Genomic DNA, 19,499 nt, shown 5'->3' on the forward strand with positions numbered 1-19,499 from the left:
TGCTGTTTGGCGTATTGTAAGCGGGATACTTTGTGGCATTGGAGTAGTAATGGCTTTCTTCTGGTGACTCGACCATGCAGCCCATATTTCTTCAAGTGCCTCCTTATTGTGCATCTTGAAACAGCCACACCACATGTTTTTAGAGAGTCCTGTATTTCACCTGAAGTTATTTATGGGTTATTCTTTGCATCCCGAACAATTTTCCTGGCAGTTGTGGCTGAAATATCAGTTGGTCTACCTGACCATGGTTTGGTTTCAACAGAACCTTTCATTTTCCACTTCTTGATTAGAGTTTGAACACTGCTGATTGGCATTCTCAATTCCTTGCATATCTTTTATATCCCTTTCCTGTTTTATACAGTTCAACTACCTTTTCCCACAGATCCTTTGATAATTATTTTGCTTTCCTCATGACTCAGAATACAGAAACGTCAGTGCGGCAGTGGATGAAAGATGCAAGGGTCTGTCAGGAGTCCAGAAACTCATTGACCTTTTATACACAAACTAATTACGAGCAAATAGATCACATGTGAGGATGGTTCCTTTATTAGCCATTCAAACCCATTTTTGTCAACTTGTGTGCATGTTATCAGGCCCAAATCACCAGGGTATGCAAACTTTTGATCAGGGTCATATGTGTAGTTTCTGTTGCAATTATGGTTTACATAGTTACACATAGTTACATAGTTTGTGAGGTTGAAAGAAGACATCAGTCCATCCAGTTCAACCTATGATGTGTTTGTGTTTGCTGTTAACTGTACATTGTATGCTCCCTGCAGATACGACTGCTTGTGGAAGAGAATTCCACATCCTTACCGCTCTGGCAGTGAAGAACCCCTTACGTATTTTAAGGTTAAACCGTTTTTCCTCTAGTTTCAGTGAGTGGCCACGTGTCTTATCGTATTCCCTTTCTCTGAAAAGTTTGTTCCTTATGCTTGGGTCGCCAGTACAGTATTTGTACATTGATATCATAACCCCCCCCCCAATCGACTCTTCTCCAGAAAGAATAAGTGCAGTGCTTGTAGTCTTTCCTCATAGCCAATGCCCTCCATTCCCCTAATTATTTTTGTTGCCCTTCTCTGGACTCTCTCCAGTTCCAGCACATCCTTCCTGAGGACCGGTGCCCAGAACTGGACAGCATACTCCAGATGTGGCCGGACCAGAGTCTTGTAGAGTGGGAATAATCTCTTTATTTCTGGAGTGAATCCCCTTTTTTGTACATGCCAGTATTCTGTTGGCTTTGCTTGCAGCGGCTTGGCATTGCATGCCACTGCCAAGCCTGTTGTCTACCAGTACCCCCAGGTCCTTTTCCATCCTAGATTCACCCAGAGGTTTCCCGCCCAGTGAGTAGCTTGCTTTCGTGTTTCTGACGCCCAAGTGCATTACTTTACATTTTTCAACATTAAACCTCATCTGCCATGTAGTTGCCCACCCCATTATTATGTTCAGATCCACTTGTAAGGTTTCCACATCCTGCATATGTCACGGGGCTTACCTTTGTTGGAGTCTGTAACGCAGAGATATGCGCTCACCCTTGCAGATATCCACAGTCCATGGTGACCAGGTAAGAAAGCCACCTGAGCTGTGAATCTGTGCATGGGGGCTTGGCAGGGACGGTGCTCCAATAAGCAGGACCGGCAGGAATACAATGGGAAGGGAAGTCCAGGAATAACTGTAGTCACTGGATGACACGAGTCCAGATAAGGATCAGGAGATGAGAGGAAGATAAGGTGGCAGGAACAACATGGAGCAGGGTAAGGATAGAAGCCGGAGTCAGTCTGGAACACACGCTCAGGAAATAGGAATACAGGAACAATCTGGAACAAAGATCAGGAGCAAAGTCTGTCAAACAGGAACAAAGATCAGCAATGAACTGACACTGCTCTAAGCGAGAGGCAGTGTTTTATAGCTTGCTTAATTGAGCAATTAGCTTCAGGTGGACAATGAGAGACAGGAGTATACTCAGGTGAAGTCCAGCCCCCTAGTGCTGCAGGCAATACCAGATTAACAAGACAGGATCCATACGAGCTGAAGTGTGGCTTATAGGTAGGATAACAGGACAGAATGTCAAAGTACACAGGTTCAAATCCCATGACAGGTACTTAACGTCGACAACGCCTGGCTGTCTGTAAGCCATGGCGAGAACCGTGACAGTACACTCCCTTTAAAGACACCCTGCCGACAGGAACAGGTTCTTTGCAGAGGTCTTTTACAGGATAGACATTTGCAGCTTTTAATACTTCCTCAAACAACTTCAGGTCCTCCTTACGTACCCCTTACGTACCACAGTGCCATTAGAAGCATATGTGCAGTCAGGTGAAAGAACTTAGTTGTCAGGGCAGGAAGTAATGTATAGGGATGATCAAACTTTTGAAAAGATCAGAGTTTTTTTGGGGAAAAAGGTGCTGTCTCTTTAAATGTGGATATAATTAACGGGTGTATTTTCACAATGGGGCTATTATTACCAAATGTTTTCAAGAAGTCAAAAGATGTATGTAGATGCACTTTATTTCATGTAAAATGGTGTTTGGTGCACTTTAACTTGAATTCTCACAAGAAACAGACATATATGCACGGATACATTGAGGGTTAGGGTTAGGGGTAGGGGCCACAATGTAGTGCACAGTGAACAAGATTAGAGATGTTTTGGATGAATACTGTTGTCTCTTGACTTTGAATAGAAGTAAAGGATGCTTAAAAATTGGGCCTTTGGTGGTGCCGACGATGCATTGACACCATAACCCTATGAAAGTGCTGGTCATGAAGGCAATAATTGCCTTTGTAAGGAAAAAAAATTGCAATGATATGCATCTGTGAAACAGGTGTGCAAAAATTGTTGTTTGGGCGTTAGCGGAGCCATACCACTGTAAGCCCAAAGAGCTGGTGTTGAAGTAGGCGAAAAAATTAAGAAGATGTGTACCTGTGGATCAGGTGAGCAAACATTGTGTTTTGGGTGTCGGTGGAGCCTCCCCACCGTAAGCCCAAAGAGCTGGTTTTGCAGAAGGCGTAAAAATTCTGAAGGTGTGCACCTGTGGAACAGGTGCACAAACATGGTATTTTTGGTGTTGGCGGAGCCTCCCCACCGTAAGCCCAAAGAGCTGGTGTTGCAGAAGGCCAAAAAAAAATTGATCTTTTAATTATTTAATTAATTGCTCTGTGTATTGCAGCAGCAATACACAGAGCAACATGCCGGCGGAGAAACCAGCAAAATTCTCACTTGAACAGGTACATTCTCAACTTATGGCTGCTATAACTGCAAGTAATACTATGTTGACTGGTAAAATGGAGGAAATTAGAATGGATATTGGTTTAATACACCATGATCTGCAGGCTGTGAGAGAGCAGATGGCAGAGGCTGAAAAAAGGATATCCTCATTAGAGGATAATTACACTCCAGTGCCAAATCGTATATTAGCAGCTGAAAAGCAAGTAACATACCTTAATCAAAAAGTTGATGACTTAGAAAACAGATTAAGACGCAATAATATCAGGTTTGTGGGCTTACCGGAGAGGGTTGAGGGGAAGAATCCTGGAGATTTTGTGAAGACATGGATTAAAACCCTATTTCCTGATACTACTTTCTCCACAGCATTTGTAGTAGAAAGAGCCCATAGAATTCCTGCAAAACCACCAGCCCCTGGAGCCCCTGCAAGACCTTTAATTGCACGATTTTTGAATTGTAAAGATCGGGATCTTATACTACGGAAAGCAAGACAAAAGGGCACCATTCAATATGAAAACGCACAAGTGTTTTTTTTTCCCTGATTTTTCAATAGATCTACAAAAATTGAGAGCTACCTTTTTTGAAGTTAAAAAAAATTAAGAGAACGACACATTAGCTACTCCATGGCATACCCTGCGAGGATGAGGGTGGAGGAAGATGGGAAAATATATTTCTTCAATACTCCGGAGAGTGTACAAGAATGACTTTGTTAGAAAGGAACTATAAAGTGAACGGAAAGAAGAATCTTGCTATTTTCCTTTGTTTTTCCTTGTAATGAAAACGTTTTCTTTTTTCCTGGTGAAGGATACAAGAAAAAAGAAAAAAAAAAAAAAGAAGCATGTGGATGATGGAATGACGAGGCGGGGGGAGTGAAGGGACTGGGAGTCAAGGAACTATGGGGTTTTTTTTTTTGTTTATATTTTTTTTTTGTGTGTGTGCGTTTTTTTTGTTTTTTTTTCGGGGTTCCTCTTCCCCTCCCTCCCTCCTCCCACCACTGGTAATTCTTTGAGACATTTTTTTTTTGATGGCTTAGCAAAATTCCTTTTTTATTTCTTAGAGGAAAACATGACATTTTTCTGAGAGTAAGGTGGGAGCTTGAGTGGAGGCCGCAGCTGTATTGTCCTTGCATGCAAATGATTGTATGCTCGGGCAATGTCCCATTGTTTTTTTTTTTTTTTTTTAGAGTAAGACCTATTGCTCGAAATTTTGCTATATGTGCATGATGATTTTTCTTTTTAAAAAAAAATATTTTTTTTTTTTTGTAATTTTGTTTGTGATTTTTTTTCTTTTTCTCTTTTTTTCTTTTTCATATTTTTTCTTGTTACTTTTGAAGATCGCTGTGTCCTGGTTTGCCCAACTGACCTCAATAATTATATTGGTATAAAATATAAGGAGTACATTGCTATGGGGTATTATCATGATAAATGTCATAGATAGACAGTTAGATATATGGGATCCCTTTTGGGAAGTGAACCTACAGCTATATATAGAAAAAAAACCTCTAAGATGACTATAAAATGTGGGTTCCTATCATGGAATGTTAGGGGTCTAGGGACCCCCCAGAAGAGATCCCAGGTAATTACAAATATATTACAAACTAAAGCACACATTATATGCCTGCAAGAGACACATATGATTCCAGATACAACAAACCAATTGTGTAAACCCTGGATCCAATGGTCAATACACTCGAGCTATTCAACATATGCAAGGGGGGTTTCATTGCTTGTCCATAGGTCGGTACCATGGAAGTGCTTTCAAAAAAAGGTAGACCCTGAAGGGCAATATGTATTTGTACGAGCTCAAGTGTATGATATACCATTTGTTATTTTAGGTATATATAATCCACCACCTGCTACATTAAGTGTAATTAAAGAGGCTATGCTATTTGCAAGTTTATACCCAGAGGCATTAGTGCTATGCCTGGGAGACTTTAATCTTCTGTGGGACCCGCTGGTGGACAGGCATGGACCCCCCCTAAAAAGAACTCGAAAACCACTTATGTTTCGTGAACATAAGAATTTGGATGGAGAGATTTGTGGCGAATGCTTAATCCCCAGACCAGGGCTTATTCCTGGGCCATCCCAGGAAGGGGATGTCTGTCAAGAATAGATCTGGCGCTGGGAAATGATAAAATTATTTCTAGGGTTGTCTCTGTTGAATATTTGATTAGAGGAGTGTCTGATCACTCACCACTCCTGGTAAATATAGCAATAGGAATTGAGGGAATGAAGCAAAACTGGAAATTTCAGCCATATTGGTTATCACAGATTGGAACGCACGATCGTATACCTGAACAATTGCAGATATTTTTAGAAATACATGGATCCCAAAGAGATTTGATCTTTTGGGATACCTTGAAAGCATATATACGGGGGGCACTTAGATCAACAATATCATATATTAAAAGAGCCACCAGGCAGGAAACGGAAGATCTAGAAGAGCAATGTAGAGATACAGAAGCTGCGTTTTTGAAAACACCAACTGAAATAAATAGGAAAAAATGGGAAATGACAGTAAGAAAATATACTACACATATAGCAGCAATAGCTAAATACAAACAATTTGAATATCAACAGAAGTACTTTGAACAACGGAATACTTCAAGTCGTCTTTTAGCACATATGGCTAAGCAACAAAGTACAAGTTTAGTTATAACTAATATACAGCGCCCTGACGAGGAATGTGTAAGGGATGTGGCTGGTATTATGTCATGCTTTCACTCGTTTTATACTGATATGTATGCCACCTCTCTTACGTATAATGCAGATGAAATTTCAACTTATCTGAGTGAAATACACTTTCCAGCCTTAACGACCGAGCAGGTTAAATCATTAGAGGAAAATCCAAGCGAAGAAGTAAGAAGAGCAAGTCTAGCAATAGGAAAGGCTTCAGGATCAGACGGACTTCCGTTAGAAGTATATAGTAAATACGTGGATATTCTTGCCCCAGTTCTAGTTCAAGTATTTGATGCAGCTTTCAGGGTAAAAAGACTTCCTGAATCCATGTATTTAGCTACAGTAGTACTAATTCCAAAACCAGATAAAAATTTAACAGATTGTGCTTCATACTGACCCATATCATTATTAAATACAGACTACAAAATTCTTGCAAAAATTTTGGCCCATAGATTAAACAATGTAATACTTAATATTATACATCCAGATCAAACTGGATTTATGCCAGGAAAATCCACATCTATAAATCTTCGAAGAACACAACTTATAGCTCAGCTTAGAGATCAACTACCAGACTCAAGTGTCTTGGCCTCTCTTGATACAGCAAAGGCTTTTGATTCTATTGAATGGCCCTTTTTGCAGGCAGTGCTTAGGGCATTTGGATTTGGGGAGAAATTCTGTACTTGGGTGGAAATAATGTATCTAAATCCAACTTCTCAGCTGTTGGTAAATGGCTTTTCAACCAAGGCCATACAATTATATAGAGGCACCCGGCAGGGATGCCCTCTATCACCACTCTTATTTTCAGTAGCTATTGAATCTTTGGCACTTCGACTTCGGCAAACCCCTTCTGTACGGGGCATTACATTGGCAGAAAGGATAGATATAGTGGGATTATATGCTGATGATCTTGTTTTATATTTAAATGATGCACATGGATCATTGGAAGCAGCTATGCATATAATAGAACTATTTGGTTCTTATTCAGGGCTTAAAATTAATTGGCAAAAATCCTCCCTTATGCCATTGCAACCACAACTACTCAAACTAAGCAAGGATTCAAGTTTATTAAAGGTAGTGTCCTCTTTCAAATACCTGGGAATAAATATTACAAGATTACCACAAGCAGCTTTACAGGCTAACCTTAATCCACTCATGACAACAATTAAAACTAAATTAGCTACTTGGGCTAAATTACAGCTTTCAGTTGCAGGGAGAATAAATTTAATCAAGATGGTCCTATTACCGAAATGTTTATACATTTTTTCACATATGTCGGTTATAGTCCCTAAAACTATTTTTAAAAAAATAGATGCCCTATTTACCCCATTTATTTGGGGAAAGGGTAGAAATAGAATAAAGTTAACCACACTTCAGAGAGCTAAAACAGAAGCAGGTATGGCACTTCCTAATATATACAGATACTATCTCGCTGGACAACTTAAACATCTCACAGGATGGATAGTACCAGTAACACTACATATGGTAGAATCCAGAGTTGTATAAAGTACTCGAAACCCATACTTGTAAAAATACAAGTGCTCGATCAAAAAGTGACTTGAGTAGAAGTGGAAGTGCTCGATCAAAAAGTGACTTGAGTAGAAGTACTAAAGTATTCAACATTTTTTGTACTTAAGTATTGCAAGTAGTTTTTTAAAACTTTTGCTACTCGAGTGCTGAAAGTAAAAGTACCAGTAGTTTTGAAAAAAAAATTGCTACTCAAGTACTGAAAGTAAAAGTACAAGTACTGTGTTATGTAGTTATTAAAGAAAGAAGTCAAAAGTTTGAACATCATATTGTTTTTTATTATTTCAAATGCAGCTTTTATTTATACATACAGTAGCATTTATTTTCGTATGCGCTGATAATACACATGTTTTGAGCTTCATGAAACCTGCCATCTACTGTTCTGGCAGTGGTAATTTTTATAATTGTAATGAGTAACTATGCAGCACAAAAAAAAAATATCAGAGTAGAAGTATTGAAATCATTGAAAAAATGTAGTGAAGTAAAAGTGGAAGTAAGAGAAAAAAATTCTACTCTAGGAAAGTACGGATACCGCCTTTCGGTACTTAAGTACAGTAGTGAAGTAGTTCTACTTAGTTATTATACATCTCTGGTAGAATCACACCTGGCTCATGTTTTACAAATCGATAATTTACTTATAGCCCTAGAAGCACCTTTGAATAAATTAAAATATAAGCAAATACCAATGTTAACATTAGCTCGTACAATATGGAGAGAGGCAAAACGTAAAGAGGGAAACGCACAAATAAACATGGATCTCCCACTATGGCGAAACCCAATGTTTAATCAACTGAAACAATTGGTAGAGTATCAGTTCTGGGATTTCAGTCCTTGCAGACGTATATGACAAAACACATATGTACCCTTTTCAGATATACAAATGAAATATGATATACCACATACCTCATTATATAGATACCTACAGTTGCGACATGTGTTACAAGCGCAATTTGGAGTTTTGGGACCTGGGATCTCTAGATATCCAATGATTGGTATCCTTAGGTCCCAGGGCTCTAAAGGATTAATCTCTAAAATATATGCACATTTAACCAGGGTTAATTCAGGAATGAATCCCTTGGCAATAAGAACAAAATGGCAGGAAATAATTCCCAATTTAACTGACGAAGATTGGAAAGAAGCCTGTTCATCCCATTTATATGTATCGCCAGCAGCAAACAATAGGTTAATACAATTATATATGCTACATCAATCATATCTCTTTCCAAGTAGACTTTATGCAATGCAAAGCATTGCATCTCCTAAATGTTTTAGATGCAGTGCTAAGCGGGCAGACTTTATACATATTATGTGGTTTTGTCCAGTGATATCAAGATTCTGGCAGGAAATAATTCAAATATTATCCTCTGTCCTGAATATGCCTGTACTTTTGACCCCAGAAACCTGTTTGCTGGGTATATTAGATGAAATAACATGGTCTAGATATCACAAGATAATGCTTAGAGAAACGCTGTTTATTGCAAGGAAAACAATCACAGTTAAGTGGATTCAAGTGAAGCCCCCTGCTGTTAAGAACTGGATAAGAGCGGTAAATCCGATTTTACCATTTGAAAAAGTATTGTATATGCATAGAGGATGCTCAACGAAATATAATAAAATTTGGGATAATTGGTGTCAATCAACATTAACCAATGGTTGAATATAAGGAGATAACCAAGAGGATATAGAGGGATGCACATAGTATGATGAGGAAATAAATCTATGAATGCAATGGAGCAAGGGGTTGGGGCACACCAGGACAACGGCGTTCAATTAAGCTAAATGGATATACCTTGGCATAAAGAGATTATGAATACTAAGTAAACAGATAATTATTTGGATATTGTATACATTTTTTTATTTTATATTGTTTTGTCCCTTTGTTGAAAGGACGTTTGGAATGTTCGTTTTTATGCACATATTGAAATAAAAAGAATTAAAAAAAAAAAAAGAATATAAGCAAGGCGAGCCATGGCTGTGTAAGATCTTCTGAAATGGCCCGAGATTTCCTGGCCGGCCGCAAGACGTCCTGGACCCCAGAGTATTTGGCAACGAATCGCTGCAAGACCAAGTTCAGGGCGTGTGCCATGCATGGCACGTGTGTTATTTTGCCCTGTTTCAGCGTGGTCAGCAGATTGGCACCGTGTTCACACACCACTTTACCAACAGTCAAATTGAGCGGTGTCAGCCACTGATCTGCCTGTGAACACAAAGCTGAAAGGAGTGCAGGACCAGTGTGGCTCTTGACTTTGAGGCAAGACAGATGCAGCACAGCATGGCAACATCTCAACTGGCATGTGGAATAGGTTCTGGGGATCTTAGGCGGCGTAGCGGAAGATAAGGTAGCAGCGGAAAAGGAGGAGTCAGCCGAGGAGGAGAGGGAGGATGGAGGAGGAGGAGAAGAAGAGGCAGGCCTGTATGCAATCCGTGGTGGTACAACCAAATCTACACGGGTGCCACGGGTTACATGCTTGACGGCCATCAGAAGGTTCACCTAGTGGGCAGTAAAAGTGATATACCTTCCCTGCCCGTGTTTGCTAGACTATGTGTCTGTGGTCAGATGTATCTTGGCACCAACACTGTGTGCCAGAGATATATTCACTTGCCGCTGAACATGGCAATACAGCTCTGGAATGCCCTTCTGCAAGAAATGTTTCCTGCCTGGGACCTTCCATTGTGGTATTCCAATGGCCACAGATTTCCGAAAGGCCTCCGAGTCCACCAGTTGATATGGCAGTAGTTGGCGGGCTGTCAGTTCTGACAAGCCAGCAGTCAAAGGTTGGACAAGAGGGTTATCCGGCGTCATCATTTTTTTCCGCTCCAACATTTGGGCCACAGAAGCCTGCCTTTTTCCAGAACAACGTGACAACGGCATGATGGAAGGTGGAGTGGAGGTCAAATGTGAGGAGAGAGGAGAAGGAGAAGAGGCTGGACGGTGAGAGCCTGGAGTGTGGCTTTGTGGGTTCTGACGGTGTTGCTCCCACTGGGCTCGGTGATGGGAGTTCAGGTGCCTTATTAAGGCGGTTGTCCCTAGGTGAGTGTTGGGCTTACTGCGACTTATGTGTTGACTGCAAAGGCTGCAGATGGCAACACTGTTGTCAGCAACGGACACATTGAAAAAAGCCCACACTGCGGAGCCATGTGGCGGCGTCCTGGGAGCGCCAGATGTGACTGTACATGGTTGATGGCTCGCTCCTGATACATTTGCAGTCTGCTTTGTACCTCTGGTGTAATGCAAGTTCTGCCTGCCTCTCCTCCCTATCTGCTGGTCCGTCTCTCCCTCTGAACTCCCCTCCTCTTCCTCTCTCGTGGCCACCCACGTGACATCCATAGACACGTCATCATCCATGTCACCTTCCCCACCACTAACATTCGAAATCTCAGGGTAGGCAGCAACAGCAGGGACCAACCTCCTTGGGCTGATCTGGGTACTGTCGTCAGATTGCTGAGTAGCAGCTGTTGCTACCTCCTCTTCCTGATCCGATGCCAAGAATGGCTGCGCATCGCCAATGTCTTGTGATGGATCAGAAAATAATTCCAGTGACTCAAGCGGAGGGTATGTGGTGGTGGTGTTTGTGGTGGTGTCTTTGGGGGTGCACACAGCAGAGAGTGAAGAGGGTGCAGACAGAGAGGATGAGGAGGGTGCAGAAGAGGAAGGCTGAGTGAGCCACTCAACCAAGTCTAGTGCGTCCTTTGACGTAAACCTTCTGAAACTTCACAATTTGGCTCCGGCCTGCTGCTCCTGCCCTACCCCTACCACCCCTGCGTAAGTGTCTGCCTCTTCCTCTGGCTGTCATGTTTTTAAATGACCCTGTGACAAAAATCTCTAGAGAATCTCAGTATATCTGGAAAAAGATATATAACACCCTGCTTCAATCTGTGGTATTGGGGGGCCATAGGTTTATCACACCAGTTCTACAAATGATTGGCCAGTAACATTTGTCACTGTGTGTAGCACAGTTAACACAGCAAAAGAGGCCACATTTTTGCAGGACTAAAATACACTCTTAGAAAAGTATAATGTTAAATAACACCCCACTTCAATATGTGGTATTGGGCGGCCACTGGTCTATCACACCAGTTGTTCAAAAAATTGGCCAGTGAGTTTGGCACTGTGTGTATCAGACTTAACACAGCAAAAGAGGCAATATTGTTGCAGGACACAAATACACTTATGAAAGTATACTCAGATAACACCCCACTTCAATATGTGGTATTGGGGGCGGCACTGGTTTATCACACCAGTTGTTCAAAAAATTGGCCAGGGAGCTTGGCACTGTGTGTATCAGACTTAACGCAGCAAAAGAGGCAATATTGTTGCAGGACACAAATACACTTATGAAAGTATACTCAGATAACACCCCACTTCAATATGTGGTATTGGGGGACCATTGGTTTATCACACTAGTTGTTCAAAAAATTGGCCAGTGAGTTTGACATTGTGTGTATCAGAGTTAATGCAGCAAAAGAGGAAATATTGTTGCAGGACACAAATACACTTGTAAAAGTATACTCAGATAACACCCCACTTCAATATGTGGTATTGGGGGGCCACTGGTCTATCACACCAGTTGTTCAAAAAATTGGCCTGGGAGTTTGGCATTGTGTGTATCAGATTTAACGCAGCAAAAGAGGCAATATTGTTGCAGGACACAAATACACTTAGGAAAGTATACTTAGATAACACCCCGCTTCAATCTGTGGTATTGGGGGGGCCACTGGTTTATTACACCAGTTCTACAAATAATTGGCCAGTAACTGTTGTCACTGTGTGTAGCAGAGTTAACACAGCAAAAGAGGCCACATTTTTGCAGGACTAAAATACACTCTTAGAAAAGTATACTGTTAAATAACACTCCACTTCAATATGTGGTATTGGGGGGCCACTGGTCTATCACACCAGTTGTTCAAAAAATTGGCCAGTGAGTTTGACACTGTGTGTAGCAGAGTTAACACAGCAAAAGAGGCAATATTGTTGCAGGACACAAATACACTTGTAAAAGTATACTCAGATAACACCCTACTTCAATATGTGGTATTGGGGGGCCACTGGTTTATCACACCAGTTGTTCAAAAAATTGGCCAGGGAGTTTGGCACTGTGGGTATCAGAGTTAACGCACCAAAAGAGGCAATATTGTTGCAGGACACAAATACACTTGTAAAAGTATACTCAGATGACATATATATATAACCGTGTTGCGCAGAATAAAAATCTAATATTAGAACAAATACTAGTACAAATGCAGTCTACTGTTTAAATTCTCCTCAAAAAATGCTAATGCTTGTATGGGTGCAATAGGATAATATACCTCTGTTCCTCCTAATCTATCTCATACTCAGATGACACCCCACTTCAATATGTGGTATTGGGGGACCACTGGTCTATCACACCAGTTGTTCAATAAATTTGCCCTGGGAGTTTGGCACTATGTGTATCTGAGTTAACGCAGCAAAAGAGACAATATTGTTGGAGGAAACAAATACACTTAGGAAAGTATACTCAGATAACACCCCGCATCAATCTGTGGTATTCGGGGGCCACATGTTTATTACACCAGTTCTACAAATAATTTGGCCAGTAACTGCTGTCACTGTGTGTAGCAGAGTTAACACAGCAAAAGAGGCCAGATTTTTGCAGGACTAAAATACACTCTTAGAAAAGTATACTGTTAAATAACACCCCACTTCAATATGTTGTATTGGGGGGCCACTGATCTATCACACCAGTTGTTTAAAAAATTGGCCAGGGAGTTTGGCACTGTGTGTATCAGAGTTAACGCAGCAAAAGAGGGAATATTGTTGCAGGACACAAATACACTTGTAAAAGTATACTCAGATAACACCCCACTTCAATATGTGGTATTGGGGGGCCACTGGTTTGTCACACCAGTTGTTCAAAAAATTGGCCAGGGAGTTTGGCACTGTGTGTATCAGAGTTAACCCAGCAAAAGAGGCGATATTGTTGCAGGACACAAATACACTTAGGAAAGTATGCTCAGATAACACGCCACTTCAATCTGTGGTATTGGGGGGGCACAGGTTTATTACACCAGTTCTACAAATAATTGGCCAGTAACTGTTATCACTGTGTGTGGAAGAAGCTGCATGGGCACGCAGCGTAACGCGTAGGAAAAGCCAAACCGGAAGTGACGTATCGGCAAAGAATTGTTTGTTATGCTTTGAACAAGACGGAATACAATGTGAGTGTTACTCTTATTTATTTAATAAAATATACGGGACGTACTTCACTATTTTTTGCCCGCTTTGATTTTTTGGAGATACAAAGGACCGCAAATATCCCCTGGTGTATTACTGCATATATAAGGGAGAAAAAATCGATAATTCATTATGGTACCTATATGCCAATAAGGAGGAAGGAGTAGTACGCTGAGGCATACAACTTAAGGCTTGTTTTAAAGAGCATTGAGGTGAGCGCTTAGGACACCTAGTGGGCACCGCACAAAAGAGCACCTGCATGTGAAATTTGGATAAGAAGATTTTGCTGATCACGACATATTTATATATTTATTTAAAGGACACTTCAGCACTTTATATTGAAACCACTTATTTAAGAGCACAAAAATAATTTTATTAGATGGTCACTTATTAAGAAGTTTATATACAATTTTTTGTCACTTTATACTGTATATGTATTTTTATTTTAAGTAAGATTAATTTTATTTAGTAGAATTTACCACCTAATTATTTATGAATTGTAGGATCTATATTTGATTGTATTTATTTTGAACATTGTGATACACAATTTGTGAATATTATATTGAGAAGCACTAAGACACTTTTTTCACATATTTATATGATTTAATTGATGTTACATTAAGCACTTTAAAGCGCGGTACTCCCCCCAATTATAAATATCTGAATTGTGTAGGTTACCAATTACAGTACCTGCAGCATTAAAGGTGAAAATTTAGACAACAACTAGAGAGACAGCGCGAGAATTTCACCAACCCCCCTTAAAAAGAGGCAATATTGTTTCAGGACACAAATACACTTGTAAAAGTATACTCAGATAGCACCCCACTTCAATCTGTGGTATTGGGGGGGGGGGCACAGGTTTATTACACCAGTTCTACAAATAATTGGCCTGTAACTGTTGTCACTGTGTGTAGCAGAGTTAACACAGCAAAAGAGGCCAAATTTTTGCAGGACTAAAATACACTCTTAGAAAAGTATACTGTTAAATACACTTATGAAAGTATACTCAGATAACACCCACTTCAATATGGGGTATTGGGGGGGGGGGGCACTGGTCTATAACATCAGTTATAATACATTAAAAGTGGTTTTGTCACTTTGTCACTGTTTGTAGTATTGCTGCAGCAACGCTCTGTCACCACACCAGTCACAATGCTGCACAGTGCACAATACAAATCCACTATAATATGCTTTCTATATTACAAAGTATATTATACCGGGGATTACACCCCTATATAGTGCACTGCACACCTATACCAAATAAATAGCAGCCCTTGAAATGACTTTTGTGGACATTAACAGAGCGATTTGTGTCACTGCTGATCTCTGTCCCTGGAGCACACTGGATACCTGTCCCTAAACTGAAAAACTGCACGCCTATACCAAATATATAGCAGCCCTTAACATGACTTTTGTGGACATTAACCATTTTACCACCGGAGGATTTTGCTGTCTTACGTCCAGGCCACTTTTTGCGATTCGGCACTGTGTGACTTTAACTGACAATTGCGCGGTCGTGCGACGCCATACCCAAACGAAATTTATGTCCTTTTTTTCCCACAAACAGAGCTTTCTTTTGGTGGTATTTGATCACCTGTGCGATTTTTACTTTTTGCGCTATAAACAAAAAAAGAGCGTTTATTTTGAAAAAATAACAATATTTTTAAAAAATTTTTATATGAAATTCCCCCCCAAAAAAATTTAAAAATCAAAATCTTTTAAAATTTTTGGCCAATTTGATTTCTGCTACCTATGTTTGGTAAAAAAAATCACAATAAGCGTATTTTGATTGGTTTGTGCAAAAGTTATTTCGTTTACTGATTAAGGGAAAGATTTCTGTCATTTTTGGTGTTTTTTTTTTTAACGAGTAATGTCGGCGATCTGCAATTTTTTTTGCGGGACTGCGACATTGCAGCGGACAGATCGGACCCTTGACTGACATTTTTGACACTTTTGGGGGTACCAGTGACATTACTGCAGTAATCAGTGCTATACATATGTACTGTTACTGTAAAAATGTTACTGGCAGGGAAGGGGTTAATTTTATTGGAGAGGGAGGGGTTAATGTATGCCTGGTGCTTACTAACGTGTGTGGGGGAGGTGACTGAGTGAGTCAGGGACAGATCACGTGTTCAGCTATGCTGAACACTGCAATCTGTCACTCCCTGTCACTTAGGAGATCCGCCCGCTCTGTTTACACAGGCAGGCGGATCTCCAAACTAGATTTCCAGACGATCGGGGAAGAGCAGCAGCGATCGCGGCCGCTCCTCCCCTGGCCCGACTCCCGCTGTGACTGAAAACAGCGGGAGTGCGCCTCCGGCGGCGCGCGAGCGCCGCCTACAGGGGGAGGAGTCCAGCGACGTAATACTACGTCGCTGGACAATAACGAACCACTTTGCCGCAGTACGGTCAACGTGACCGGTCGGCAAGTGGTTAACAGAGCGATTTGTGTCACTACCGATCTGTCCCAGATGAACACTGATTACCTGGCCCTAAACTGAAAAGAGACTGTAGTAGATCTCTACCAAATACCAGCCCTTAAAAGGACTTTTGTGGATCTTAACAGAGCGATTTGTGTCACTGCCGATCTCGATCTGTCCCTGATGAACACAGCATCCCTGTCCCTAAACTAAAAAGAAAGTGTCGTAGACCTATACCAAATACCAGCCCTCAAAAGGACTTTAGTGGATCTTAACAGAGCTATTTGTGTCTGGCAATCTGTCCCTGATGCGCACAGCCAACCTCTCCCTATGCTGACAAAAAGCAGAATGTGAAATGGCTGCCAGCTCTGGTCTATTTATAAGGTAGGGGGCATGTCCATGTGCTGAAATGTTTAAATTGGCTCTCCCGTTCCACCTGACGGCTGTGTCATGGGTCAGAGTTCTCCCCAATGTAAACTAATATGGCCGCCATGAACAATGCCATGTGTTCGCAAAATTGGCGGGTAGCGACAAGCAAAATTTGCCGCGAACCGACCACCGGGCGAACCGCAAGGCCATCCCTAGTCACGAGTTGCTCTGATGACAGTGCATATGCGCAGAATCCTTTGTTTAACCACTTACCGCCCGCCCGCCATCATATGACGGAGGGACGGTGCGGCTATTATCCTGGGCGGACGTCATATGACGTGACCCAGTAAATGCAGGGCAGGAGCGCGATCGCGGGCGCGCCGCTGTGCACTGCCGGTGTCGATGTGTCCCCGGGACACAGCCGGTCACCGGCAGGGGGGAAACAGCCAATAGGCATGGCTGTTTCCCACGTGATCGGCTGTGTTCCAATGACACAGCCGATCACAATGGAGGCGCCCGGGAGATGACCGCGCATGCGCGATCGGGAGCGCGCAGCGCGGTCATGTCGGTGGCACTGTGTTCCGTAGATCCATTCACAGCCGATCACAAAATGTAAACAAAGACCAGTAACTCAGTGTTACTAGCTCTTCTCTCCTCATACAGTTTCCAGTATGAGGGGAGCAGAGCTAGAAACAGTGAGTTACTGCTCTGTGTACCTGTAAAAGTAAAATCAAAGTAAAAATCACACAAATAAAGGTCCCCACACAGTCCTCAGCCCCCCCCAATGTCACCTGTCACCCAACAGTCACCTCATCAGTGCCCAGAAATTGACACCCATAACGTTCACATGTGAGCGCAGCGATCGCGGGCAGAATCACCGCGATTCTGCCCGCGATCCGGAAATCATTGCAAATTGTGGGACGCCTGTGCGTTGCCCGTGATTTGCAATAGCACCCCAAACGCTGTGTGATGTTGCTGCCATTTCCGCCTGCCGAATCGCGGTAACATCGCGCAAACATCGCATGACGCCCAAAAAAGGTACAGGAGCTTCTTTGGGGCGTCATGCGTTGTTTGTGTGATGTTACCTCGATTCGGCAGGCGGAAATCGCAGCAACATCGCACAGCGTTTGGGGTGCTATTGCAAAAAACGGGCAACGCACAGGCGTCCCGCAATTTGCAATGATTTCTGGATCACGGGCGGAATCGCAGTGATTCTGCCCGCGATCGCTACGCTCACATGTGAACGTAGCCTAAAGTTCACCGGTCACCAGAGACTGCCATCAGTACCGCCGTGCACCATCGCCCGTCACCTGTCACCCATCAGTGACCATCGCCCGTCACCTGTCACCCCATCAATCACCGTCACCCCATCAGTCATCGTCACCTGTCACCCCATCAGTCATCGTCATCTGTCACCCTATCAATCATCGTCACTTGACACCCCATCAGTGATCGTCACTTGTCAGCCCATCAATCATCGTCACATGTCACCCCATCAGTGATTGTCATCTGTCACCCCATCAATCATCATCACTTGTCACCTCATCAATCATCGTCACCTGTCACCTCATCAATCATCATCACCTGTCACCCCATCAGTCATCGTCACCTGTCACCCCATCAGTCATCGTCACCTGTCACCCCATCAGTCATTGTCACCTGTCACCCCATCAGTCATCGTCACCTGTCACCCCATCAGTCATCGTCACCTGTTTGCCATATACAGTGGGTACGGAAAGTATTCAGACCCCCTTAAATTTTTCACTCTTTTTTATATTGCAGCCATTTGCTAAAATCATTTAAGTTCATTCTTCTTCCTCATGAATGTACACATAGCACCCCATACTGACAGAAAAACACAGAATTGTTGACATTGTTGCAGATTTATTAAAAAAGAAAAACTGAAATATCACATGGTCCTAAGTATTCAGACCCTTTGCTGTGACACTCATATATTTAACTCAGGTGCTTTCCATTTCTTCTGATCATCCTTGAGATGGTTCTACACCTTCATTTGAGTCCAGCTGTGTTTGATTATACTGATTGGACTTGATTAGGAAAGCCACACACCTGTCTATATAAGACCTTCCAGATCACAATGCATGTCAGAGCAAATGAGAATCATGAGGTCATAGGAACTGCCTGAAGAGCTCAGAGACAGAATTGTGGCAAGGCACAGATCTGGCCAAGGTTACAAAAAGATTTCTGATGCACTTAAGGTTCCTAAGAGCACAGTGGCCTCCATAATCCTCAAATGGAAGACGTTTGGGACGACCAGAACCCTTCCTAGAGCTGGCCGTCCGGCCAAACTGAGCTATCGGGGGAGAAGAGCCTTGGTGAGAGAGGTAAAGAAGAACCCAAAGATCACTGTGGCTGAGCTCCAGAGATGCAGTCAGGAGATGGGAGAAAGTTGTAGAAAGTCAACCATCACTGCAGCCCTCCACCAGTCGGGGCTTTATGGCAGAGTGGCCCGACGGAAGCCTCTCCTCAGTGTAAGACACATGAAAGCCCGCATGGAGTTTGCTAAAAAACACCTGAAGGACTCCAAGATGGTGAGAAATAAGATTCTCTGGTCTGATGAGACCAAAATAGAACTTTTTGGCCTTAATTCTAAGCGGTATGTGTGGAGAAAACCAGGCACTGCTCATCACCTGTCCAATACAGTCCCAACAGTGAAGCATGGTGGTGGCAGCATCATGCTGTGGGGGTGTTTTTCATCTGCAGGGACAGGACGACTGGTTGCAATCGAGGGAAAGATGAATGCGGCCAAGTACAGGGATATCCTGGACAAAAACCTTCTCCAGAGTGCTCTGGACCTCAGACTGGGCCGAAGGTTTACCTTCCAACAAGACAATGACCCTAAGCACACAGCTAAAATAACGAAGGAGTGGCTTCACAACAACTCTGTGACTGTTCTTGAATGGCCCAGCCAGAGCCCTGACTTAAACCCAATTGAGCATCTCTGGAGAGACCTAAAAATGGCTGTCCACCAACGTTTACCATCCAACCTGACAGAACTGGAGAGGATCTGCAAGGAGGAATGGCAGAGGATCCCCAAATCCAGGTGT

The sequence above is a fragment of the Pelophylax lessonae genome, assembly GCF_965119305.1.
Source record: "Pelophylax lessonae genome assembly, chromosome: 12".
NCBI classification, from domain to species: domain Eukaryota; kingdom Metazoa; phylum Chordata; class Amphibia; order Anura; family Ranidae; genus Pelophylax; species Pelophylax lessonae.